Source organism: Notamacropus eugenii, chromosome 1 (assembly GCF_028372415.1).
Source record: "Notamacropus eugenii isolate mMacEug1 chromosome 1, mMacEug1.pri_v2, whole genome shotgun sequence".
NCBI lineage: Eukaryota > Metazoa > Chordata > Mammalia > Diprotodontia > Macropodidae > Notamacropus > Notamacropus eugenii.
The window spans coordinates 221,091,685-221,110,650 of record NC_092872.1 but is presented as its reverse complement, the minus strand read 5'-3'; the positions used below and the strand labels follow the sequence as shown (position 1 = coordinate 221,110,650).

General features: G+C 39.0%; 1 long non-coding RNA gene across 1 annotated transcript in view; it reads left to right on the top strand.

Annotated features, from left to right (window-relative positions):
• LOC140516940 (uncharacterized) overlaps positions 1-18,966 on the top strand; it is a 28,501-nt gene that overhangs the window by 8,198 nt on the left and 1,337 nt on the right. Inside the window, exon 2 of the long non-coding RNA XR_011971431.1 lies at positions 18,330-18,449. This is a non-coding gene — a long non-coding RNA (uncharacterized lncRNA). The remainder of the gene's footprint in view (positions 1-18,329; positions 18,450-18,966) is intronic.

The window sequence follows — 18,966 nt, the reverse complement described above, 5'->3', positions numbered from 1 at the left end:
GACCATTTTTGTCCAGTTTTTTGTCTGAGTTGGAACTTCTATTGAGACAGAAAGGAGGAAAAAAGTTATGAAGGGAGAGAGTCAGAGACAGAGGGGCAGAAGAAGACACAGACAGAGATAGATAGAAACACTCCCATAAGCATTCTTCTGAACCAGCCATCAGGAAGAAGCAGCTCCCTCAGAGCCTTGCCTTTGTTTTTATAAAATTTTCCTCTAAACTATAATACACATAGATTTTATTGGCACTCCTGCTTTGCCAGGCAAGGATGTGTTTGTTCTTTGTTTTAATATTTTTCTATCCTCTGCCCGACCATCTGGGCTTGCAAATATTCCCGTAGCTTTGTGCAACAGATAAGAGTGCCAGGCCTGCAGGCAGGGAGATTCGTCTTCCTAAATTCAAACCTGACCTCAGACACTTACTAGTTGTGTGACCCTGTGCAAATCATTTAACCCTGTTGGCCTTAGTTCTTCATTTGTAAAATGAACTGGAGAAGGAAATGGCAAACCACTCCAGGGTCTCTGCAAAGAAAACTCCAAATGGGGTCACCAAAAATTGTACAACATTAAAAAACAATCACAAAGCTATAATTCTCTTGCCATTGGCTATCTGATAAATTGTATATTCTTAGAATCTTTTTCTGCATCTGCAAAAGCAAGGTATCAACTCTTCAAGGATTGTGATGCAGCGTGGAGGGAATTAAGAGGGAAACCTGTATGTATGCTCTTCCATTAGTTGGCTTGTTAAGTACAGTACAAATTGACCTTTGTAATTTTGCTAAATCTAGTTTCTCTTAACCATTTTTTTTTATCCTGACTAAAATTTTGTCCTAGAATTGTTAACTCTATAGTATATCTTATGATACTGGACCTTGTCATATAGTTAACAAAGATATTTAATAGTAATATTCAGTGAGGTCAAGATTGCTCCAATCAGGATTTGAAAATATTAGGGGCTTTAGAGAAGTCCTGCCACCATTGTCAGAGGCTAATTTTCCAATGACTCTCACTATTCCTGGGTGTCTATAATCTTATCACTAATCACATGAAGTCCTAAGTGCCATTATTTGGAATCATGGAAACAACATTGGATTTTGAGTAAGGGGACCTGAGTTTGCCTTCTGTCTCTAGTGCCACTTGTATGACTTTGGGCAAGTCTCTGGGCCTCAGTTTCCTCATCTGCAAAATGAGAGCATAGGAGCAAATGAACTCCACAGTCCCTTCCAGCTCTTAAGTCTGTGATTCCCAGACCCCAATATTCTGTCCATGAACTTTCAAGGAGGTGCAGTGCCAACAGTATCCAAGATGTCTTTGAGACCTGCCGTGCTACGATTGATTCCTTTATCTAGATACTTGCTACTCTTTGGAAAGAGGGCTAAAATTTACCTTGATTTTCTGTGAAAAAAGAATGTTCTGACCCAATGAGTAATATAAATGTGACAGGAAAACAGAATGTTTAAGTTATTCAGAGGAATAGTTTTTGAGCCTTTAGAAGCACTCACATGTATAAGTGGTAGTGTTTTATGATAGATAAGAGACCTAGACTTGGAGTCTGGAATACCTGGGTTTGAATCCTGCCTGAGCCTCTTGCTAGCTATGTAACCCTGAATAAGCTCATCAACCTCTCTGGTCTCAGTTTCTTCACCTATAAAATGAGGTGTTGTACTCAACGACTTTTAAGCTCCATTATGATTTTAAATGTAAGATCCCATGACCTATTAATTCCAAGTCATTGCTTCATAAATGCTTATTGACTGAATGCAAATTAAAGTTTAGCTCCCAGAATTGAACACAATCTTTTAAATAAAAATATGTATTTAAAAATATTCTAAAATGAAGGAAATCCTTCCCCCAATTAGGATCTTTCCTGTTGTACTCTTTTACTTCTCTCAATGTCCTCTATTTCCTTTTCCTCTTCAATTTCGGAGGTGGCTGTCCTTCACACCAGAGTTACTCCCTCCATTTTTCTCATCAGTCCTACCTTTTCTTGCATCTCCCATGACCACAAATCATCAATTATTTTCTCTCTTTCATGCATTTTCAATTTCTTCCTCTCTTCTGGCTACTTTTCCTCAGCCTACAATCAAAACCAAACCAAAGCAAAACCAAAACAAACAACCCTATTCTTTGGACTCTGCCGTTTCTTCAAGACATCATCCTATCTCCATCCTTTCCTTCGCTGCCAAATCTTGGTTCTGTCCCCAACACCCTATGGGAGGTGGGGACTCAGGGGGGCATCCAGTTACTTGAAGTTCATAAATCACTTCCTTGTTGCTAAATCTAATGCTCTCTTTTCTTTCTTCACCCTCCTCAGCCTTTTTGGGGCACTGACACCATGGATCACCTCTTTCTTTGGGACGCCCTCTCTTTTATTAGCTTCCATGGCTCCCCACTCTCCTTTCTCTTTGATTACTCCCTCTTTGTCTCATTTGCTGGCTTGTCCTTTTTTTCTCACCCATGTAGGTGTCTCCCAAGGCTTGCTCATTGGCACTTTCCTCTCCCCATTCTACTTTCTCCTCCTTGGTGATCTTATCCAGGCACATGTCTTCAATCTCTCCCACAGATAACTCCCAAGTCTGTCTTTACTCCTATCCTTTCCCTAGAGTTTGAGTCCTTTTTCCCCACCTCAAAGGTCCACCATGTTCTACAAACATTGATTATTGTTGTCATACCTATCCTCTCTCCTTCTTCCAACCAGCCCCACAGTTTCCCTCAACATAAATAGATTTCTCTTTGTAAAATATTATTTCCTTAGTTTATAAAATAAGCTTTCTTTAGAAAAGTAAAACTTTACTCAAAATAATTAATTTATTCATTTCATAGGATTATGGTGTCATATCTAGAAGAGACATTAGAGGTCATCAGGTCCGATCCTTTCATTTTATAGATGAGGAAACTTAGTCCCAAATAGATTAAGTGAAGGTTTCATGGCTGTTTAAGGCAAGATTTGAACTCACTTTTTCCTGACTCTGTATCTAGCAATCTGTCCACTATACAAGCTAAAGATATTTATTAAGGACCTACTGTATACAAGATATTGTGCTAGGCACTAGGAATACAATACAGCCTAGTACTAGGTGCCAGGATACAATATCAACCTTGTTCTCACAAAACTTATGTTGAAATTAGAGAGGAAAGCCACAAAGAACTGTGATATAAAAGAGAATAAGATAATTGCAAAAAGAACTCTAAGTAAAAATACTATTAGAAACTTGAGAAGGGAGATCACTAAGGATGGGGATGTAGGCTTGGGGGAGAGGGATCAAAAGAGGAAAAATAATATGACAGACTTTATGGAACAGGAGATGACCCCCGAATTAGACCTTGAAGGAAGAAAGGTCTTTGAACAGATGGAGACACGACATTCAAGGAGCGTGTTTCAGATGTGGGGGGTAGCCTGAGTAAAGAAAGCCAAGTAGATGTCAGAGGGCAGCACTGAGACAGTGAAAGAAGTAAATAAGCATTCATCAAGCCCCTACTGTGTGCCAGGCACTGTGCTAAGTGCTATTTTTTATAGCAAATATTATCTCATCTGGTTTTCACAACTCTGGAAGGGAGGGCTATTATTATTCCCTGTGCAATTGTAGACAGACAGGGCAGACAAAAGTTAAATGACTTACTCAGGGATATACAGCTAGTAAGTATCTGAGCCAAATTTGAACTCAAGTCTTTTTGACTCCACAGTGCTCTATCTACTGTACCACCTAGCTACCTCTGCAGGGCAGAGAATAGTAAAGGGAGATGATGCACCAGAGGGAATAAGAAACATATTGCAGCCAGAAAGGCATAAATGGTAGAATTAAAGCTATACTTTTTCCAGTAGGTAGGGGGGAATCAGAGAAGGTTTTGAGTTAAGGGGTTATGATGAAACCAGAGCACTGCTTAGAAGATTACTCAGTAATGTAAATGTAAGCATACATAGCTCAGTAAGGCAAATGATAGATTGGAAGAGACAGGCTGGGGGCAGGAAGACCAGTGAAGAACCTATTACGATAACCTGAAACGTAAGAGATATGGGCCAGAACTGGAGAGGTTTTGGTAGAATTTGAGATGGTTGGGGATGAATGGAAGAGATATTACAGAGGTAAAATCAATAAGCCTTGAATAGTTATCATGTGAATAGGGTGAGGAGAAGGGAAGCATCAGAGATGGATGTAGCTTTGGTCCTTGGCCCACCTCTGAGGCTCAGGTTGCCTAGTCATAGTTAAGAGGCCTTGAAGGGAGTAGAACTTTTTACTCTCTGTATTTCACAATGAAAAACTAGTACTTGACAAAGACAGAGTGAATGATATCACATATTCTTCCTCCCTCCCTACACTCTTCCACAGTTCTTGATTAATTTTGTAATTAATCTGTTAGTCTGTTCCATGAAAGGTACATTGTGGTAGGTACACAAATGACTGATCAGTCCTGTTCTAGGGTAATATTTCAGTGTCATGGTTCTTGTTTCCCCTGAAATTAGTTTTTGCATTTGTGTATTTAGGCTGTCTCAAGCTCTGTGAAAATAAAAAATCATGGATTACTAAAAACTCAAAACTGTTTTAGAAAGCATATGACTTGCCACAAGTAAATTCCAAGGAACCAGAAATATTCCCAGTGTATTCTGAAATGAAAAATCTGCATTATTTTATTTACCTCATGGCTTTATGGTAAGTTGCTGAAATAATGCACAAATTTCAGGAATCTTTTCTCAGCAAAATGGGCTTATGCTATTAATTCTTGATCCATATTTGAAGATTATCTATATATCTATATAGTCTAGGATGTTTTCCCCTTGGACAGCCAGCACATATCATTTATGATGTCCCTCCCAGCCACCTCCTCCACACACTGAGAAGGCAAGAAATGTAATACCAGTTACACATATAAAATCATGTAAAACACATTTTAATATTAGTCATATTGCAAACAAAAAAGCAATAAAATAAAGAAAGTGAAAAATTATACTTCAATTTGTATTCAGATTCCCTTAGTTCTCTTTGGAGGTGGATAGCATTTTTCATTCTAAGTCCTTTGGTCTTCTCTTGGATCATTGTATCAATCAGAATAGCTATCATTCATAGTGGATCATCATACATTATTGCAGTTACTGTGTACAATAGTTCACTTCACTTTGCATCAGCTCAGATAATCCTTCCTAGGATTTTGTGAAACCATCCAAGTTGTTCTCCAGAATGGCTGGATCACTTCACAACTCTACCATTAGTGCAGTAATATCTGAATTTTTCCACATCCCCTCCAACATGTGCCATTTTCCTTTTCTGACATGCTAGCCAACCTAATAAGTGTAAGGTAGTACTTCAGAGTTATTTTAATTAGCATTTTTCTAATCAATTATAATTTATTTTTTAATAGGAGCATTATCCTACTAGAATTTTGTAGTGTAGAATATTACTAGAAATCTGTTTGGTTAGAGTTTGGAAGTCTTTACTCCAAAAGATTTGCTTATATGATATTTTTGTGGTAAGAATTTACGTGTAACAATAACTTGGACTGGATCTGTAATTTCATTGATGTAGGGAACGCCTGATGAGCTAACTCCCTCTATCCTCACAGATCAGAAAATGTTTCATAATTTATTGTCTTAAAGAATTACCTGGTGGCATTGCAGGACTGAGGGACAGTTGGAATGCCACAGACAGGACTTGAACTCAGGTCTTCTTGACTCAGAAACTGGTTCATATCTACTATGTCAGGCCGTCTCTCCTATGATAATGGTAAAATAATAGTAATGGTAAAAATATCTCCTTTTTAAAATTCTTTTTCATCTTAAAAAATCTTATAATTGTATAGAATTTGACAGTTTTCAAATTCCAGTCATAGCCTCAGTTAAGCCTCCTAGTGGCCCTGTGAAAACTGGGGAGGGAGCAGATGGTAGCACAGAATTACAGAATTAGAAGGAATCTCAGAGATCATAGAGCTCAATACTATCCAAACTTGAATGCAACATTCCCCCAAAGCCTCCCTTTGATGAACTCCGGGGACGGAGAACCCAGAATTTCTCAAGGTAGCTCTTACATTTTGGAACAGATTCAATTGTTAGTGAGTTTTTTCTTAAATTGAATTAAAATTTGCCTCCCTGTAACTGCCAAAGGGTCTTACTTTTTCCATTCTAGGTCAAGAAGAATTCAATTTAATTCATCAAGCATTTATTAAGCACCTACTGTGTACAAGGCAATCTTCTTGAATCAGTATAATTCTTCTTCCGCATGATATTGCTTTAAATAGTTGAAGACAGAGAATCATAGAACCTAATTCCAGTTAATGCCCTGTTCCTTCTTTGCTCTAGGCTCTTCTCTATACCAAATTTCTTCAATTCATCTTCAGCTTTATGTTTCTTCATCATCTTGGCTGCCCTCTTCTGGACATATTCCATAAATCACAAAGTCTCATAATTGCCACTATTTACATTTTGTTGAAATGAAAACCATAAACTTCAACAAAATAATAAAAGTCTTATTTGTTCTATCTCTTCAGCTCATTCTTTCACAATTTGTTGCTGTTATTTTTATATAGTTGTATTCAATGTATATATTATTCTAATTCTCTTTACTTCACTTTACATTGCTTCATATAAATCTTTCCATATTTCTTTGTATTCTTCTTGAACTGATGGTTCACGCTTATTTGTCATGATTTATAAGTCATTGTATTACTATGATCTATTTTGTTCATTTTCCACCTGTTGGACAAATGAGTTGCTTCCATACTCTGATAGTAACGATCCGTTTCACGTGAGAGATAGGGAGTTTGGTTTGGACATCAAGAGCTTCAATTTCCTAGACAAATGCAATGACTCATTTCTTAGCTCATGCCTTTGTTTTCAGATATGCAAACAGATTAATGTTTATGTGCCACATAGCCTTCCAAAATGTACACTTGAGGAGATTGAATATCTGACACTTTTACATACATAACAAAAAAATTGATAGACAAAAGCTCCAGACCCAAAGAATCCAATGGAAATCATTTTTATTAGCACACCATAGAAGAACTTGCTAATTTTACAGGGAGACAAATCAAACTAACCAGTCAGCAATGGATGCTCATTAATCCAACAAGAGGTTAGATTTTGCTTTGATGAAAAAAACATCTATGAGATTTGTTAATAGACAGTTCATTTCTTATGCTCTGCACATAGATCAATGTGCTATTATTATGTGTATGAAACACAATAAATAGAAGAAATGACCTCTGTTCTTGAGGCATTTGTAATCTCAGGATGACATTACTGTACTTGGAGTACAGTGTTAGGAGCTCTGATCATGGTATCAGGACACATGTTAAGTTCTGTACATATCTCTACCACTAACCTGCTTAGTTACTGTGGGCAAGTCACTTTTCTTATTTGGGTCTTATTTTTCCTTCACTAAAATGGAACAGTTCAATTAGATGATGTGTCAGTTTTCTTCCAGATGTCCTGTTTTATGACTCTATGACATGTGAAGTGCCTAGTAAGAAAGAATTATGAAAACAAGTACATATTATTTATGAGAATTGTTAACATATTGAGTAAAAATTATATATATTTTGTTATTCTTTCATGAGGTATGAAAAAATTCTTCAGTTAAGCTTGATAGAATTATAGGGCAGCTAGCCATTGGTTCTTCCAAGGACATCTCATGCCCCTGGTGGTTTTTAAGAAACAAGAGACAATGTCTAAAGAAGCAAGGAGACAGGTTTGAAGAGTATCGAATCTGACAGTTGAAAAGAGAGCAGGCTACTGAAGAGGAACCCAGTTCTTCAATGGGAATCACTCCTCTCCTTTTGGGAATACTAGTTTTCTCTATTGGTTAAAATCTTTGACTTTTCTCTCTCCTGTTAAGTAAAGAAAGAACACAGTGAGTCCTGGGCTTCTAACGTTTAGCATGATGATACTTCCTCTTTGCCACTTAATTGCAGCTATGTGAACACCACACAGCTTTTTCTCTGACACTGGATTTTGCATGTAATGCCTCATTTACTAAAAGCTAGAATTCATTAAATAAATTATCAGGTTTCATGGCAGCTGGGATGTCATTTCTCATGAAATAATTTTACTTTGTTTCCTATTTTCATTTGGAAGTGTATGTATGTGTGTGTGTATGTGTGTGTGTGTGTGTCTGTATATGATTCAGACAATAACAAGATGTAGGTGTGCTATTCCTTAAAATATGGGAGCCAGACTCTTTTCTATTTTAACATAATTGAAAAATTCTCTGGAATCAGAATATTATTATGCTTACAAACGGTAGCTTAAAATTGACAGATGGATGGGTACTTCTTGGGTTTTTAAAGTCATTGGCTTTCCCATATTCCTATATATTATGGACAATAGGCGATTATGTTATATCATCTTTGAAAGGCCCTATCCATTCTTTCTTGAAGCTATTTTTGTAGAGTGACAGATTACCCAGGTTTTCCACTACTTGTTAAAATCCTAGACTCAAAGCTCTAGGACTGAAATGAACTTCAGAGGCCATCTAGGGCAAGCCCCTCATTTTACAGATGAGGAAACAGACTCTGAAGAAACTGAGAGATGAAGTGACTTAGACAAGGTCAAATAGAAGTTAACTGTTGGAAGCAGGATTTAAACCTAGGTCCTCTGGTTCCAGAGTCAGGACTTTCCAGGAATGACTCTCTGGAAATCTTCTCCCTTGTACTTTTCCAGGACTTCAAGATTTCATAACACATTCCTCTTTCTTAGCTTTTCTCTACTCTTAGGCACTAACATCATGACAAGGTGGTAGACTTCCTCCAGCTGGTCAAGGAGTCAAATGAGGTACTAGTTAGAGTGCAGTAAGCTTCTTGAAGGCAGGGACTCTTTCATTTTTTCTTTGTATCTCCAGCCTGAGCACAGTACCTGGTACATATGTTAGTAGGCTCTTAATAATGTTTATTGTTTTCCCAATTGATCATGAGTCTATATCATTCTCATCTTCAGTGACTAAAGCAGCCACATTTCTCACACATACATTGACTGATCTGGGGCAAAGGCTACTTCCACTGAGTCTTCTGCTCAGGCCTCAGGATCCCATGGCATGGTCAGTCAGGTAAGATTAAAATGCTCTGTCTATGGGCCTCTTGGAGAATGATAGGATGCAGTCCTAGGTAACCTGATTCCTTAAGTACCTTGCTATCCATATAGCAATCCTGATTGGATGGAATTATATCAGGTAAACCATTCACTGAAAATATTTCTCCCACAATACCTTGGTATTGAGAAGCCTTCTGCTTCTCAGTTGGCTAGGCTTGTGTGTAGGGGTGAAGTGGTTTTTCATCACTAGGATGTTGCTTAGTTCACCTTATCACTAGCTCCAAAGGCTTGTTGTTGGTTATCAAGGAGGTAGCTCAAATTGGTAGCACTTTCCTCCAGACATATAGGGCACCAGCCTTGTCCTTCTTATATAGTCCACCTAAAATGTCACCTCATTTAATCTATCCTAATGTATCATGAGCTCAAAACCTTTCTTTGTATTTGCAGGGCTTAGCACAGTGCCTGGCACATTGTAAACACTTAATAAATGGTAGTTGACTTGACTCAACTTTACTATCCTGGCTGCCCACCTTTGGATTCTTGACAGCTTATTAAACAGCCAATGAAAATTTATTAAGAACCTGGTTTCTCTATGTCAGACATGCTAGGAGCCATGGTTGCAAATACAGTAAATAAAACCATCCCTACTTGCAAGGAACTTACATTCTAACAGTGAGAGACAATGAGCATATACATGTGTGCATATATAAAAATAAGTGCCTACAGAATAAAGAAAAATAAAAACGAAGTCGTTAAATACAAGATAGGGAGGAGAGGCACTCGTATTTGGAGGGGGGAATCAGGAAAGGCTTCATGTAGATTAGATGGCTCTTGATTTGTGCCTTGAAGGAAGGGAGAGATTCTACAAGACACAAGTGAAGAGCGAGTGCATCCCAGGCATGGGAATAATCAGTGTGAAGGCATAGAAATGGAAGATGGAAGGTCATAGGGAAAGAATACAGAGAGGGTGAATTGAACTGCATTGCAAAATGCAGGCGGGAGAGTGACATATGTTGAGGCTGGGAGCAAGATGGTGAAAATTTAAAAAGTTAACCCAGCCTTTTATTCTAGAGGCAACATGATTTAGAGCATTTTTTCATATGATTATAGATAGCCTTAACCTCTTCCTCTGAAAATTGCCTGTTCATATCCTTTGACCATTTATCAATTGGGGAATGACTTGTATGATTATACATTTGGATCAGTTCTCTATATATTCTAGAAATGAGGCCTTTATCCCTGAGCTTAGCTGTAAAAATTCTTTCCCAATTTACTACATCCCTCCGGATTTTGGTTGCATTGGGTTTGGTTGTGCAAAAACTTCTCAGTTTAATGTAATCAAAGTTATCCATTTTGCATTTCATAATGCATTCTATCTTCTAGAGGCAACATGGAGCCACTCCAGTTTATTGAGCACGGAAGTGACATGGTGTTTGCCTAAGGCAAAGACTTGGTGGCAGGATGTAAGATGGGCTATGACTCCTAGAACTGGACCCTCTTCCTAGACCGGAGGATGGTGGAACTCTTACTTCTCCCTTTTTAGATGCTTTCCCTGTGCCTCAGTACAGCCTAGAGTTGCATCACCTTTTTTGCCTGCTATAATATACTGTGGACAGTTTACAGCTGATAATGTTTAATATAAAATTTTGGAATAATCTCTTTGTTCTCTCTGAAACAAACTCAGAGAATGCCTCTTCCTATGTCAGCAAAAGCCAGCCAAGGCTGACTCTACATTCCTTAAGGAGACCTTTAACCTAAGACACTATCTTGAATAATGGGACGTTTTCCATATCTTAATATTTGTAGACCTACACTATGTTATGGCATGTTAATGGTAAAGAAAACACAGACATCTTAGGTCGTAATTTCTATTGAACTTTGTTTACCCTTTCCTATGTCAGTTATCTGTTTAGGGCAGGAAGCCTGCCACTTACTAGTGGTGGGATTTCCTTACCACCTGGGACATATGTTTACCCAGCTTGGAATCTCAAGACTTGACTGACATTGCTTTGTTAATTGTCCTGTCTTACTGAATTTATGATTTGTTCAACTAGGAGAGTTCCTTTCTCACGGCAAAATGTATATAAGCCAGAAGATTTCTGCACTGGGTAGCCAGAACATTTCTGGCTCCATAATGCATTATGTAACTGTTTTCTTTATGGGGAATTGATCAATTAATTAATTAAATCATAAAATGTATGCATTTAGCCATGTTGCCTTTTCTTCAACAAGTTTTAAGGTCAACACAGGACACAAACAAACAAACAAAAACCCTAGAACTTTTTTTATACTAGTAAAATTGATTTTTTTAAATCCACATAAGATGTTATATTTATCCCTTTTGCATTTCATCTTACGAGATTCAGTCCAGACCATCAAGATCTTTTTGGAGTCTGATTCTGTCATCCAGGGGGTTTGCTCTTACTCCCAGATTTGTATTGTTGGTAATTTTAATAAACGCACAATCTCTGCCATTATCTGACTCACTGATTAAAAAAAAATCCCACCTGCCCAAAGTACTTTAGCCACAGCTACTCTGGGGTAATGGGAAAAGATCCCTTACCTTCTTACCTCTGTGTTACCACAGAGTGAAACTGGTCTTAAACCATTTGACCAAAACAAATGAGATCAGTGCTAACTACTGATGCCTTGGGAACACAGGTATCTCTCCCCAAATGGAGATTTACACAAATTGCTTCCTTAGGAACAAGCTGTGCCTTGGGAACAATAGGAAATGAAACAAGTAAAAACTATTCTTTGAGTGACTTTCAACAGGTCGAAGGGGAAAAAACAAATCAAACAGAAAAATTCAGGAAAAGTGGCCAGGCTGGCAGTTTGCCATTTATGCCAGATATATATATATATATATTTACCAATTGTATCATCAAGGACCCTGGCATAAACAGGAGGGCCTGATTTCTCTGTACAGGTTATTACAACTGCTTTTCTAAAAGGAAAGCAACTTTTGAGGGCTCAACAATCTACTTTAATGAAGAACATGTATCATTCACTTAGTTCAGGGGAAAAAGTCAGCACCCTGAACTTCAGAGAAAATACAAACAGAAATTCCAACTGTCTGACCGTAGACAATACATACATCACTACCAGAGAGAGAAGCACCAACACCTGCATTTTCAAAGCCAGGGGCTTCTAAAAATGGCTGCCCAGAGCCTCATCTGGCTCACAAACCTTCTTTCAAAAATAATCCCCAAAGCAAAACCTTACCTCAGAGTATATATACTCTTTTCAGGGCTGGAGGGTATGTCCCTTGTGACCCTGTGCCTCTTTAGAAATGAGCAAAAGGTGTCTGAGGCCTATGAATGGGCAGGGAAGATCTTTTAACCCTTCCCCCATCCACCATTAACCTTATATTAACCTTGCACCCATTGGCCAGTGTGACACAATGAAAACATCCTCTATCTTATCACTGCCTTTGTATCATGCTTTCCATTATTTCAGGTGGAGCCCATAAAGGGAAGCTTGATTAGGGGAGGTTTATTTTGTAGGAAGGCCCACACCTTTTGTTAATTGTTAATGAGGTACTGGGTCCCCAGGACTGTGATGCCCTCTGGCTCTGAAAAATGTATGCATACTCTGAGGTGAGATTTTGCTTTGGGGGCTTGCTCTTTGGCAGAAGGTTCATGTGCCAGATGAGCCTCTGGGTAGCTGTTCTACCCCCAGCTTTGAAAACCCAGATGTTGATGCTTCCCTCTCTGGTAGCTATGTATGTATGTAGTGGTCAGACAGTTGGATCTGTCTGTTGATCTTTGATGTATGTATTGATTATGGTCAGAGAGTTAGAAGCCCTGTCTGTTGGTCTTTATTTCTCTGCTTGTATTTTCTCTGTTGGTATATGTGATTAAAGAAGATTGTTGATCTCTTTTAAGTTGCTTTCCTTAGAAAAGCAGATGTAAGAACTTGTGTCAGCTGGTCATCCTGGATGGGTGTCAGGGCGCTTGCTGCTATTCATAGGTAAGTCAAGACATCACCCTGTGATGTCATTGGTCCTCTCTGAAAATAAAGGACCACCACCACCACCACCAACAACAACATGGAACATGTGTGATCCAAGGCGAAATGTGTTGATTGATTACATGGACATTAGGAGTGGCTTCCTAAAATACAAAAAGACTATGTTAGTTAATGTTGATGGTCATTATTGTATTACTTTGACTTTTTGTTTCACTATATCTGTATATTGAGTTCTCTTAGTTATCTTGGTGCCATGTGAACCTACCCTCTAAAATTTAGTCTTTGGTCTTAGATAATCTTCTTATGGCTTGTATTGTGTGGCTGGTCAATCTTGTTCTTACATTAATTTGTCAGGGAAAATTGTGATGTCTCCCATTGACAAAAAGGGGGAAATTGAGAAAAATCAAACAATCCTGATTCCATTTTGTAATTAATTCTGATACCATTCTGTATCACTCCCAATAGGCTGTAAAATTGCCCAAACTATGTTTCTTTGTCTCTAAACTTAGTTCAGAGATTCAGCTGGCTTGTAATGAGTGAAGTTAGGGAATCCAGTTCTCCCACTAATCACCAAATGACATTGAATCTTTCTTTTCCTGCCTTGGGTTAGGGTGGAAGAAAATGGTAACCATTGTGGTAATTGTCTTGTTGTTTATGTTATTTTCCTACTTCTGCTTGTATTATTGTTGTAGACTGGGTCTCCAGTGAAGCTCAATGGTAGGTTCTTTTGCTTTCTCCATGTTAACAAGACTGCTCATGTACTGCTCAAGTACTATCAGAAAAAATGTATGAGCAGGTCATGAGGGATGATGTGTATGGTGGGAACCAGAGTGTGAGTATGTGATCTATGACTCCATAGCTAATGTAAGCTACCTGGAATGAATGTAGACAGCAAAATAAGCTCCAGCTATCTCATGGGAAAACTTGCACATGACCCTAGGCCATCTCTGGCACTGTACCTTCTTTGTTCTATTTCTATATATGATCTGAATGGACCTAAGGTTGGTGTGGGTGTAGGATCTACTATTCAGCCCTCCTGCTGCAAAGGACTGGTCTTGGGAGTAAACTCATCCAATTAACCCAATAAACCCTATACTCATATAGTCCCCACACAGTTGCAGACAGCTTTTCTTTCTTCAGTTTTTCAGTATTCTCTCAGATGGTCTGTCACCTATACATTGGTATAATCAGGGCAGAGCAGATTTTGAGACTTTATTCTCAAATTCTCAAACAGACTGATTCTGTTCCCTAGGAACTATCTAAGTCCTAGAAAAGTATTGAACCTGTGGGCACCAAGTAAATACCTTCCTACATGATCCAAACTCAGCGATCCTTTCCAGAAAGAGAAAGGAACTCATTTCAAATCCTATCTTAGATACTTGCTTAACTATGTGACCCTAGGCAAGTCCTTTAATCTCTCAGTCTCAGCTTCCTCATCTGTAAAATGGGGATGATAATATCCCTTACCTCTCACTGTTGTGCAAGAATTAAATGAGACAATATACCTATGGAGTTTTGTGAGCCTTAAAGCACTAAATAAATACCAGTTGTTATTGTTAATATTTTCTCCAGGTAGAATCAATCCTCCACAAACTCTTAACTGTTGGGTTTCTAGGCCACTTTATTAACTTGAGATCTCCCAGGACTTTCATTTCTCTTTAGAAATCTTTCCTGTTCCTTTTCATAAGTATGTGCCCCGGGCCTCCCCCTTGTTTTCCTCCTAGGTTCACATCTAGTTGATAGGCAATGTTTTGAACAGAAGACACTTCCATCTCTTAGAGGTAAGAACAGAAAACTCTTTCTTGGTCCTTAAGCTTATTCTTCATGGATTCCCCAAATTGGACGGGGGAGCAATCATGGGATGATGCTATCGGTATTACAAAAAAGCCGAGACTTCTAGCAGCCTATCAGACCTAGGTTGGAGTCAGACGAAGTCACTGGTGAGAATAGTTTTGGTGGACTGGTGTGAGAGGAATCCAGGTTGAGTGAGTCTTAAGACTCAATCTTTGTTCATTTCTGTATTTGGAATACCCTCCAATCTATCATTATTGATTTAGACATTGAAGAAAGCTTAGAGTAATTTGATGCAAAGGAGAGACCAGTTAGGAGGCCATTTGTAATAGTAATAAACCAGTGGTCTTCAAAGTGAGTTATGGCCTAATCCCAAGGGGCGTTTGATCAACTATTCAGGGGGTGGAAAGATGTGTCACATCCTACTCTCCCTGCAATAGGTGGCCTACAACACAACCACACCCACCCTCATCCTCTAATATTCCCACCCTTCCACAGGGCAGGCTCCCTCCTGAGGCAGATGTCAGTACTTCAGCATAGTTATAATCTAATTTCAAAGTAAAATCCCTCCAAGGCTTCCATATTCCTTCCCCACTCCCCTGCCCCAGGGGGTTGTGGTTGTGGCAGGTCCCCCTTGAAGGCAAATCTATGCTCTAAGGCAGTGACCTGGGAATAAGAGTCCTACATTCCCCCTTCTTCTCTTCATAGGGACAGAGCGAATATATGTGTATGTGTATACACACACACACACATACATATGTATATATATATATATATATATATATATATATATACATATACATATATGACATAGTACAAGCAAATATGAAAAGATTGTGATGCTTATCATAAATGTCATTGCATCATCTTTCCCGCAGTCTCACTCCTCTTCCCAAGCTCCCTATTACTGTCAAAGACACTCATCCTACCAGTCACCCAGATGCACAACCTTGTTACCACCATCTGCTCCTTATTCCCCTTAATAGTATAATAACTAATATTTGTACAGCAGTTTCAAGTTGGCAAAGTGCTTTACCACACACAACAAGCCTGGGATGGAGGTGCTGTTATTATCACATGCCGGGCTACATACAAAACTACACATGCCTCGTTCTGCATCCTATGTCCATCGCCTCTGTCATGAATAGCGCGTTTCATCACTGGCTTTCTGGAATCGTGAATGGTCGTCGTACTGATCTTTGTTCTTGTAGCTTTCAAAGGTGCTTGTCTTGATGATATTGTTATTGCATAGATGGTTCTGATTCTTCTCATTTTATTCATCTTCTCATTTATAAATGTCTTCAACATTATTTTTTTTCTCATACTGATATTATAGTATAGATCTTCTGGTTCTGTGACTTCACTTCCATCAGTTCATATAAGTCTTTTGATATCTCTTTGAAATGATCTATTTCTTCATTTCTTGTAACACAATTGCATTTCATGACATTCACATACTCTAATTTATCCAGCTGTTCCTCCATTGAGGGGCATCTTTTTAATTTACAGTTTTTTTGCCACTACTAAAAGAGCTGCTGTGCATATTTTTGCTCATATAAGATCTTACCCTTTTTTCTTTGACCTCTTTTGGGTATAGAACTACTAGTAGTAGTAATTATAAATTGCTTTCCAAAATAGTTGCACCCATTCACAGGTCCATCAGTGGTGCATCAGTGTCCCTGTTCTCTCATGTCTCCTTCAACACTGATCATTTTCCTTTTTTGTGCGTATTGTCAATCGGATGGATGTGAGGTAGAATTTCAGAATTACTTTAATCTGTATTTCTCTAATTAGTAACTATTTGGAGAATTCATTCATATAGCATATAGATAGTCTGGGTTTCTTCCCTTGAGAACTGTTACAAACTGGGGAATGAATCTTATAAATTTCAGCCAGTTCCTCATGTATCTTGGAAATGAGACCATGCTGTTATGATTTTTATCCTAGGTAATTATTTCTCTTTTAATCTTAGTGTTTGCCTTTGTATGCTTATTCTTTGTTTTATATTTGTTTGTGCCTTTGACAGAAAAAGAGAAGTTTGTTAGAGGGATAGAGCTGATAATGAATTCTGTTTTGAACATGTTGAATTTGAAACATTTGAAAACTGTAAATTAAAAAGATGCCCCTCAATTGAGGAATGGCTGGATGAATTATAGCATGTGAATGTAATGAAAGGCAATTGTGTTACAAGAAATGAAGAAATAGATCATATCAATTTGTTTCAGGCATTTGAAATGCCTACTTGGCAACGGGTGATATGGGATTGAAGCTCAGAAGAGAGCCTGGAGTTGGATATTTAGATCAATGAGTTATCTGCATAGATAGAGATGATAATCAACCCTCCTCAAAGCTGATGAGGTCACCAAGGGAGAGAGGCAGAGAAAGAAGGGGACAAAGTCTTGGGGAAAATCCAATCAGGAATCTACGGTTAATGTGAAAAGGGTGATCACTGATGAGCCAGTAAAGGAGACTGAGGAAAAAACAGACAGAGAGGGGAACCAGGAGAGAGAAGCATCACAAAAATCCAGAGAGTATCCAGGAGGAAAGGGTATTCAACAGTGTTAAATACTGCAGAGAGTTCAAGAAAGTCAAGGGCTCAGGCTCTAACCACTGCTCCCTCTGGGGAAGTAGCTGTGAAGACCTTTATTTACCTTTAATATGAAATGGTTGGTGATTTCAAAATCCCTCCTAGCATTATAAGCTAAATTCAGTTTTTTCTACAGCTAACCCCACTAAGAGGCATGGGGAATGATGGAGAAGGGTTATGGGTAACCATTGAGTAGCAACCTTGGGCCCTTTCCTATGGCCCAAAAATGGTATTTTGACCTAGGATTAGTCTGAGTTGGTGCTGTAGGATCAGGTAAGTACCTTGGTCCCCATCAGGTCACAGGCTGATGTTAATCAACTTGATGTTGTTATTAGTTGACGGGTCCACTGGGGATGCAGCTAGAAGGACGAAGGAAGTAGACTGAACAATAGTTCACATTTACATTGCGCTTTAAAGCGTGCCCAGCGGTTTGCATATATTCCTCACTTGATCCTTCCAACATCGCTGTGAGGTAGGTGCTATTGTTATCTCTGATCCACAGATGAAGAAATTGAGTTTAGGAGACGTTAAGTGCCTTGCTTACCATCACACAAGTAGTAAGCATCCAAGGCTGGAATTGAACCTGGGTCTTTCTGACTCCCCATGCTGTACTCTCACTACTTATCCCATGCTGTAACCTCATCCCACAAGAGAATGCTTTTGGAAACAGAGGTTCCACATGGCCTCTTGTCCTCCAGTTCTAAAGTTCTTTGAGGAAAGTTTTCATTCAATGCTATTTAGTTTTGGAGTGAAATTCCATTGTGTAATCAGGCTTGTATTGACTCAATTAGCCTTGAAACTGTGTGGGTTTATTTGTATTGTGGATTGGTGAGGTCCTTAGTCTCTATTCTGGATTTCTCCTCTAGAAAGTTGCAAAAGACTCCACATGGCTTTGGTTGCAGCGCTTCATGCCCTCTGATTTGATCAGTACAAGGATCAAAACTAGCCCGTTGTTTGTTTTTGTAGGACAAGCAAGAGGCAGTGAGTGGGCTGAGTTTGGCTCATGGGCCATAGTTTGCTGGCATAATCACATCTGAATGGTGGAGCACTAATAACATGAAGATGAGGCCAGTAGTCTGCTGGAAGGTACCCCTGGATGCTCTGGAACCCTTATATGCCCCAGTCCTTCTTGGTGGGGATAGGCAAGGGTGGAAGGAGAGAAACTGCATCACCTTTTCCACTCCACATAGATATGGCCCTGCCTGGTCCCACTTTTGGCCTCTGTGGGAAGCTCTACTAGGTAATCCTGAAGTGGGATGTGGTCTGGCCCTTGGGATGGGAGTGAGAAGGATGGGAGGAGGGAAGAAACTCTGGTCCTTCCTCAGTGGCTGTAGCCCAGAAAGGCTGAGATACATTTACTTCCAGGTAAGTATAGCAGTCTGGCTGCCCTTCTTCCATTATCCTCATCATAATTCTTGAGAAGAAGGGAGGGAATGAGTGCAGGATGGCTTGTCTCTTTTCTGTGCCTGGGAGGTCTCAGGGTCAGCCTAATAGCCTGATAACAGGTTCAGCATTTCATTCGGCTTAACATCAAAACAAGTTGTTCCCAATATTAAACTCCCCAGAGCAACTTAGTCTTCCATTGATCCTTTGTTCTAAGAGG